Source organism: Ruditapes philippinarum, unplaced genomic scaffold, assembly GCF_026571515.1.
Source record: "Ruditapes philippinarum isolate M1 unplaced genomic scaffold, ASM2657151v2 ctg7819_1_1_1_1, whole genome shotgun sequence".
NCBI classification, from domain to species: domain Eukaryota; kingdom Metazoa; phylum Mollusca; class Bivalvia; order Venerida; family Veneridae; genus Ruditapes; species Ruditapes philippinarum.
Genome location: NW_026864665.1, coordinates 1 through 7,572, shown reverse-complemented (window position 1 = coordinate 7,572; position 7,572 = coordinate 1). Strand labels below are relative to the sequence as shown.

The following is a 7,572-nucleotide window of genomic DNA, read 5'->3' as shown; positions in this document are numbered from 1 at the left end:
TGTTTTTTTCAGTATTGTTAGAGTTATTGCCCGTGACTTTAAGTAGTATAAATTTGCAATTTTCAACTTGTTCTTGCATAGCTCAAAAAGTATTTCACTTGTAGGCCTAAAAGTTTACAAGAATGTTGGTCAGCATGTGTACTTTTGCACCTTGGGGTTTGCTTGTGGATTTATTCAGTATTTGTAAAGTTCTTGCCCTTTACTTAGTAAAAGAGTTTTAGTTTTCAAAAAATATTTGACCTAGAGTCATAAGATTGACAGAACAGTGGCGCGGTGGGGGCACCTGTGTCCTATGGACACATTTCTAGTTCAAATTAAGTTTTAGGCCTAACACATGATCAAAATTTGAAATTACATCAAACGAGATTTCTTTTAATATTACAATGTATTTAAAAATGTTGCATCGTCTGCAATAAAAAGATTTTGTCATATTACTTTTTCCATTGACAATAATTCCTTTTATAACATTATCCTTATTAATGTAATTCGCTTATTATTTAAGGAGAAGGGGTGATAATGGGAATCCTCGTCTCACACCTCTTTCTATCGGAAAGGTGTAGGAAAGTTCCCATTATTGATCACCACAATACTTAATTCATAGGCTTTGTTTTTATAGATTTATTGCGGGTTGGTTTGGAATTGCGTTTTTAAATGTAGGAAATCGATTGGGGTCGTGTCCGACCTAGCAAAAATACGATATTTCATCCGAAATATCGTTTTGTTGTTCAAAAACGGTTTAAGTTGGGACAATAATGTTATTTTCAACATTTAACTGCAATTTGATATAAACCTTTTTATGATTTACGTAAGACTGACTGCAATTTTGACTTATACTGGACTAGTGGCTTTCGGCTGATTTCGCGAGTTCTATATATCATAAATACAGCATATATTTTTATTTTTTTATGCCCCCACTGCATATTGTTTTACCATGTTCCGTCATTCCGTCATTCTGTCATTTAGTCATCATCAGTTTCCGTTCATTATCTTAGTAACGGTTGCACACATTCAATTCAAATTTGGCATATGGATATGTCATGAACAAATACAGCTCAAGTTGGAATTTGGTCATGGTTCAATGATTTTTGGCAGAGTTATGCCCCTTTTACTTTGAAAATAATATGAAATTTTCAGTTCCGTTCATTAACTCCCCAACGGTATTACACATTCAACTCAAACTTCACATATGGATATGTCATAAGAAAATCTAGGTCAAGTTTGAATTTGGTCATGGTTCGATGATTTTTTTTTGGCAGAGTTATGCCCCTTTTACTTTAAATATAATATGAAATTTTCAGCTTCCGTTCATTATCTCCAAAACGGTATTACACATTCAACTCAAACTTGACATGTGGATACGTCAAAAGAATGAGCAGGTCAGGTTCGAATTTGGCCATGGTTTAATGTTTTTTGGCAGAGTTATGCACCTTAACTTTGTAAATAATATGAAATTTTCAGTTTCTGTTCATTATCTCCCCAACACTGTTACATATTCAACTCAAATTTGACATACGGATATGTCAAAGGAATGCGCAGGTCAAGTTCGAATTTGGTCATGGGTGGATGATTTTTGGCAGAGCTATGTCCCTTTCACTTTGAAAATATTATGAAATTTTTAGTTTCCGTTCATTATCTCCTCTAGGGTATTATACATTCAACTCAAATTTGACATATGTATACGTCAAAGAAATGCGCAGGTCAAGTTCGAATTTTCTCATGGTTCGATGATTTTTGGTAGAGTTATGCCCCTTTAATTTTGTAAAAAAGGAAATTTTCAATTCACATTCATTATCTCTCTAACAGTTGTACATATTCATCTCAAATTAAAGATATGGATATGTCGTAAGAATGCATTTGTCAATTTTTAATTTGGTCATGGTTTGATGATAGCTGACAGAGTTATCCCTCTTGAACTTTGAAAAAAAATCAGAAATTATAAGTTTCCGTTCATTATCTCCCCAATGGTTATACACATTCAACTCAAATTTGACATATAGATATATCTTAGGAATAAGTAGTTCAAGTTTGAATTTGGTCGTGGTTCAATGATTTTGAACAAAGTTATTTTTTCTTGAATTTTCAGTTTCAGCACTCATACTGTTGTGGAAATGTATATAGCCATTATTTTGGCTACAAATATGCAATATGCAATTTACGAAAGGTTAATACTGAATAGTTTCAGTGCCTTGAACTTTGTATAAAAATGTTTTGTGTTAACATTGAATATTTTAAGGGTTTTGAACTTAAAATGAAAAAAACATAATTTGTGCAAAAAAATGGAACTAAATATTATTACTTATCACACACCCGTGCCGATTTTGCGACTCCGTAAAAATGGTATTGCACGGCCGTGCATATATTTTGACGTGACGTCATTAGCGTTATCTAAACATAGTGTAAAGACGCGCTAAATGTACACGTTATACTATAGGCGCGTCAATGAAAAATGACTCTTATTTCATTTAAACGGTCTTTATTTTGGGTATGTGATTATAAGAATCTTACACCGGCTGCCGGTACAGACCGGAATATCTAGCTTGAGGGTAACTGTTTACAGCGGTAACGAGGCTCTGTCGAGTTTCCGCTAAACAGTTACCCGAGAGCTAGATATTCCCGTCTGTACCAACAGCCGGTGTTTGATTCTTTTTCTTGCATATTACATGTCAATTATTTTCGGAACAGAAATTATGAAAACTGATATTATCATTACGCACTTTTTTCTTATAGTAGCGTATGAACATACAACTTCATTCATAACGGAAAAATGACGTCATCCTATGAACGCCAATCATTCATAAAAGGCGTGCGTCAATTACGTCATTTAAAGCACGCGACTTGTCTTACATGGGGGGTGTAAGACAGAGATTTCTAGCACCGGTGTAAACAGTAGATAATCCTGTCTGAGATGCAAGAAAAATAGAATATTAAATTCGTGTAAGTTCAATACTGACTGTATTGCACTCGTTGAATAAAAATAATATTATGCTCGCCAGAGGCTCGCATAATATGATTTTATTCAACTCGTGCAATAAATTCAGTATTGAACTTACACTCATTCAATATCCTCTATATCTGAAATTTTGGTTGCATGCGGGGGGGGGGGGGGGGCATCCGTGGCGTGACGACACATTTCTAGTTTTTTCTAGAATTACTTTTTCACACTATCCCAACACTATGCTGAGTCCCTGTAGCTTTTTTCGAGGTCGGCAAAAAGTAATAAATAGAGGATATTCAAGTTTATACTATAAATACATGATTTATTTTCATCGAATGGTATGAAAATAAATATTTCATGAGTGGCATTAGCCACGAGTGAAATATGGTAATTTTCATGCCACAAGATGAAAATAAAACATGTATTTATAGAAAAAACTTGAATTTTCTGTTTATTATATACATTTTTCTCTTTTTTGACATTAAAATTTGAAAGACTTTCCCTTAAATTTTGTGAACTGGCAGAATTTAAAAGAAAGTAGTCCGGCAAGACACCAGTGAAAATACGGAAAATATGTTTCACTGCAGTGAAAAATAAATTTTTACAGTGAAAATACGGAAAATGAAAATACGCAATTTATTTCATCAATATTTCTCAATATTTCATTTATAAGTATATAATAAACCTGAATTATTTTTTGATTTGTAAGTATTCGATAGTTTCAAATTACAATCTGATATTTTCTCCTATTCTCCTATGTACGTGTAAAAACAGTTTGGGCGTGTTTTACTTTAGAATATATAATTTTCATTTTGTTTTTATGACTAAAATATATTTCATATTATTAAGATTATTCATATCTCTGTTAATTTTGTTTTCAAAATTTTCAGTTTCAGTTTTTACAAAACAACATTATACCTGCTTTCCTGTAGACTCTAGCGTCACCATCGAGGCCGGTCTTTTCACTGTTGAGCTCGGTTGCAGGAAACCGGGCCGTCTGACGACTTGCATATTGGGCACGAATGTATGCATCATTTTACTACCATTCTGGTTTTGTCATATTTTCTTGTTTCCATCACCGAATCGCTAATGAGCCTTTGCGAATCCTACGCGGTTGGTCTCAGCTTTACAATTGTCACTGTTTTTGGTATTTCAATTATATATCATTAACTTTAGTCAGTTTGGCTGCCATCGTCAGTCTGCGATGCAGCTTTTTTAAAAAAATTTATGGCAGTCAAGTTTATTTTTCATCATGTTTGCTTGTATTGCATGTATATTAGACTGATGTTCCGTTAGTTTAACACATGCTGAAATTTAATCTCGCATGGGGTGGGGGTGGTGCCAGTTGGTTCTCTTGCTCCAAAATGACACCACCTTTGCTCATTTTAGAAGGAAACTGCGTCCTTTAGATGCGTCGTTTCGCCGTTATATTATATGAAGTTGTAAATTCATATGCTAAAAAGGTAAACCAATTAAATACTAGTATGCTAGAGAAAGAAAGTATAATAATGCAGGGGAAATATTTGATATGTGTTTGCAGTTCAGATCGGATTATCCGTACCCCAACACACACCGATAGGCGGCAACTCGGCAATTCAGGTTGATAGGCTGCTGCGAAGATAATATATTTTTTCTAAAGTCTAGAGTTCATATAAAATAATATTATGCATTTAATGTCCTTAGAAAGTGATTTTAAAGCAATTTAAACTCAGGTTTCAATATTTCTAACAGATGTCAATCCATTTAGGCTGCTAAACGGCTAACTTCATGCTGCTAGTTGGCTATAGAGCTTATATTATTTCCGCAGTCTATAGGTAAAGTTCTGTTTCGTAACAAATATTTTTGAGCAAACCTCGTTACCGACTACTGGGCGGGTCCCCTCGAGACGAATCGTAACATATGTCAGTTATTATTATGCTTGAGATCATTTTCGAATGTTTCTTTATCTGCTTGGCTTCCAGCTTCAGGTGATATTTTAGCATAAGAGGTCGTGATTTACTTGATCGTGTGTGGACAAGTAATAAAGAAAAGTCAACTCGTGCTTTTTAACTCTTTATATCACAATTGACAAATTTACAAATATTAAGGAATAGGACAGTAAAAGATGTAAAAATTAAAAAATGAAATAATAAAAAAATGTTACAAACATGAGTCTGAAAGAAAAAGTCTTTTTAAAAAAAAAAATGAATTCAGATGTGCATGATATACGGGGAAATGTGTTTTACCACGTCAATGTTTCTAAAAATAACTTCGAAAGAGTCTGAGCAGTATTGTCAAAAACAGATAAAATAAATAAACCGTCATTGCACTGGCGATCACATTAAAATATTAATAAATACGAAATATTTCTCTATTTAAAAATTTTCAGCATTTTTTTAGTTCGTCGGCTCCGTGTTACACAACAGCTTGATAAATTCTGAAATGAGAACACTTAATATTAGTTTATGACAAAAACCATCATAAAATATGAGCTAACTTGACGTATCCTTGGTATATTCAAAGTAAGCTAGTAAACTTCATGTTAATTTGTTAGTAATATATAGGGCGCCTCTAATAAAGATACGGCTCTACTTTACATATAGGTTCCCGGGGGAACATCACAGTAATGGTACAGACTCAACGGTAAGTAGATAATTTTACCAGTTTCATATATATGAATGATTCTTACGATGAATATATTTTTTACTGCAGTGAAGACAGAAAACTTCAAGTAGGTTAGAAATTTGATTAGTATATTTATATTCAGCAAATAAGGACACTTTCATTGTTATAGACTTATTTCCATAGTATTTAATAAAATGATTGATTTCTCTATTACATAAAATATTTTGATCTTAAAATTTCAGCTTTTTTGTTCAAAATATCTCAAGTTTGAGATAAATAACAGAATTTACTGTTTTACACATAAACATGCATCACTTCGCGACATGCATGCCAAATATCAACCAAGTGCGTCTTTTCTTTCAGACGTCAAACTAGCCCGCTTGAAGAAATATTTGCTGCCGTTGAAGGTAGAATGTATTTTCATCGCTGTCAATGATGGCAGAAATGCTCTGAAAGTGGCTAAGATTCTGACAGAAAATCAAGTTCAACCTGTTATTAATTCCTTTATTTTTAGAGTACTTTTATCAACAACTGTGGCGGCGGACTATCGTTTACTCATGTTCTTAATCCCTCACGTTCTCTCTCAGCTCCACTTTTCACCGCACAATCGCACTTGACACTACACACTCGCACTTTGCACTTGATCAGGTAATCAGCTTTCTTTAAATGTCTAATGAAACACATATTCAGCGATACAAATATACTGTATTAAAAGGACATATGCATACATAAATGTTGTTAGCTGAATATAATCTAACTTAATTCAATTAATGTTCTAGTTAAAGAATAAATCAATTTCAGAATAATAAAAAAACACAAGAAAATGTATATAAATTGTTAAATGAGTGAGCATATTGTTTTTTAATACACTTATTGCTACCTATAGTTACAAAATTGCCTACTGTATATAGTTTTAGGATTATCGCATTTTTTTCCAATTCATTTTCTCTATCTTTTTCCCTTCCTCTCATTCTTTCAGGTATAATCTCTTTATATTTTAATGTATTTCGCATCTCGAATCATTCCCGCAACTTCATCATCACTTTCAATCTACTAACCATTATAATCTACCATTCCATCTCCGTTCATATCCGCCTCTCGAATCATTTCTGCGACTTTATCATCACTTTCACTCTACTTACCATTATAATCTACCATTCCATCTCCGTTCATATCCGCCTCTCGAATCATTTCTGCGACTTTATCATCACTTTCACTCTACTTACCATTATAATCTACCATTCCATCTCCGTTCATATCCGCCTCTCGAATCATTTCCGCAACTTCATCATCACTTTCAATCTACTAACCATTTTAATCTACATTCCATCTCCGTTCATATCCGCCTCCTCGAAATCATTCCGCAACTTCATCATCACTTTCAATCTACTAACCATTATAATCTACCATTCATCTGCGTTTCATATCCGCCTCTCGAATCATTTCCGTGACTTTATCATCACTTTCAATTACTTACCATTATAATCTACCATTCCATCTCCGTTCATATCCGCCTCTCGAATCAGTTCGCAACTTCATCATCACTTTCAATCTACTAACCATTATAATCTAACCATTCCATCTCCGTTCATATCCGCCTCTCGAATCATTTCCGCGAACTTTTATCATCACTTTTCAATCTACTTACCATTATAATCTACCATTCCATCTCCGTTCATATCCGCCTCTCGAATCATTTCCGCGACTTCTTGGTTCCGTAATTTCTCCCCTAGATTCGTCATCACATAGCGCAACTCATCCGCACTAATATAACCATTTATTGTCTTGTCAAAAACCTCGGAATGCTAAAACAAAATCACAAATCTATCGTTAAATTACATTTTAAACTCTATAGTTAAATTACATAAAAACTTGTTTTTTCAAATTTCTACGTTTGCAAAAGATATTTAAGATATTTTTGAGCCTTTTAACCATTATTTTTTGCCTTCACCTGGACAAACACGGCAAGTATCATATATGTGGTTCTCGAGTCGATATCTGGATGACCGGCGGACGACGCTGGGTTTTATTTA

General features: G+C 33.7%; 1 long non-coding RNA gene across 1 annotated transcript; it reads right to left on the bottom strand.

Annotated features, from left to right (window-relative positions):
• Positions 1-4,971: 4,971 nt before the first annotated feature.
• Positions 4,972-7,320, bottom strand: LOC132726427 (uncharacterized). The gene is made up of 2 exons (XR_009625193.1): positions 7,188-7,320; positions 4,972-5,351 (listed from the first exon to the last, which is right to left on the bottom strand). It is a non-coding gene; the product is annotated as an uncharacterized LOC132726427 (long non-coding RNA).
• Positions 7,321-7,572: the final 252 nt, after the last annotated feature.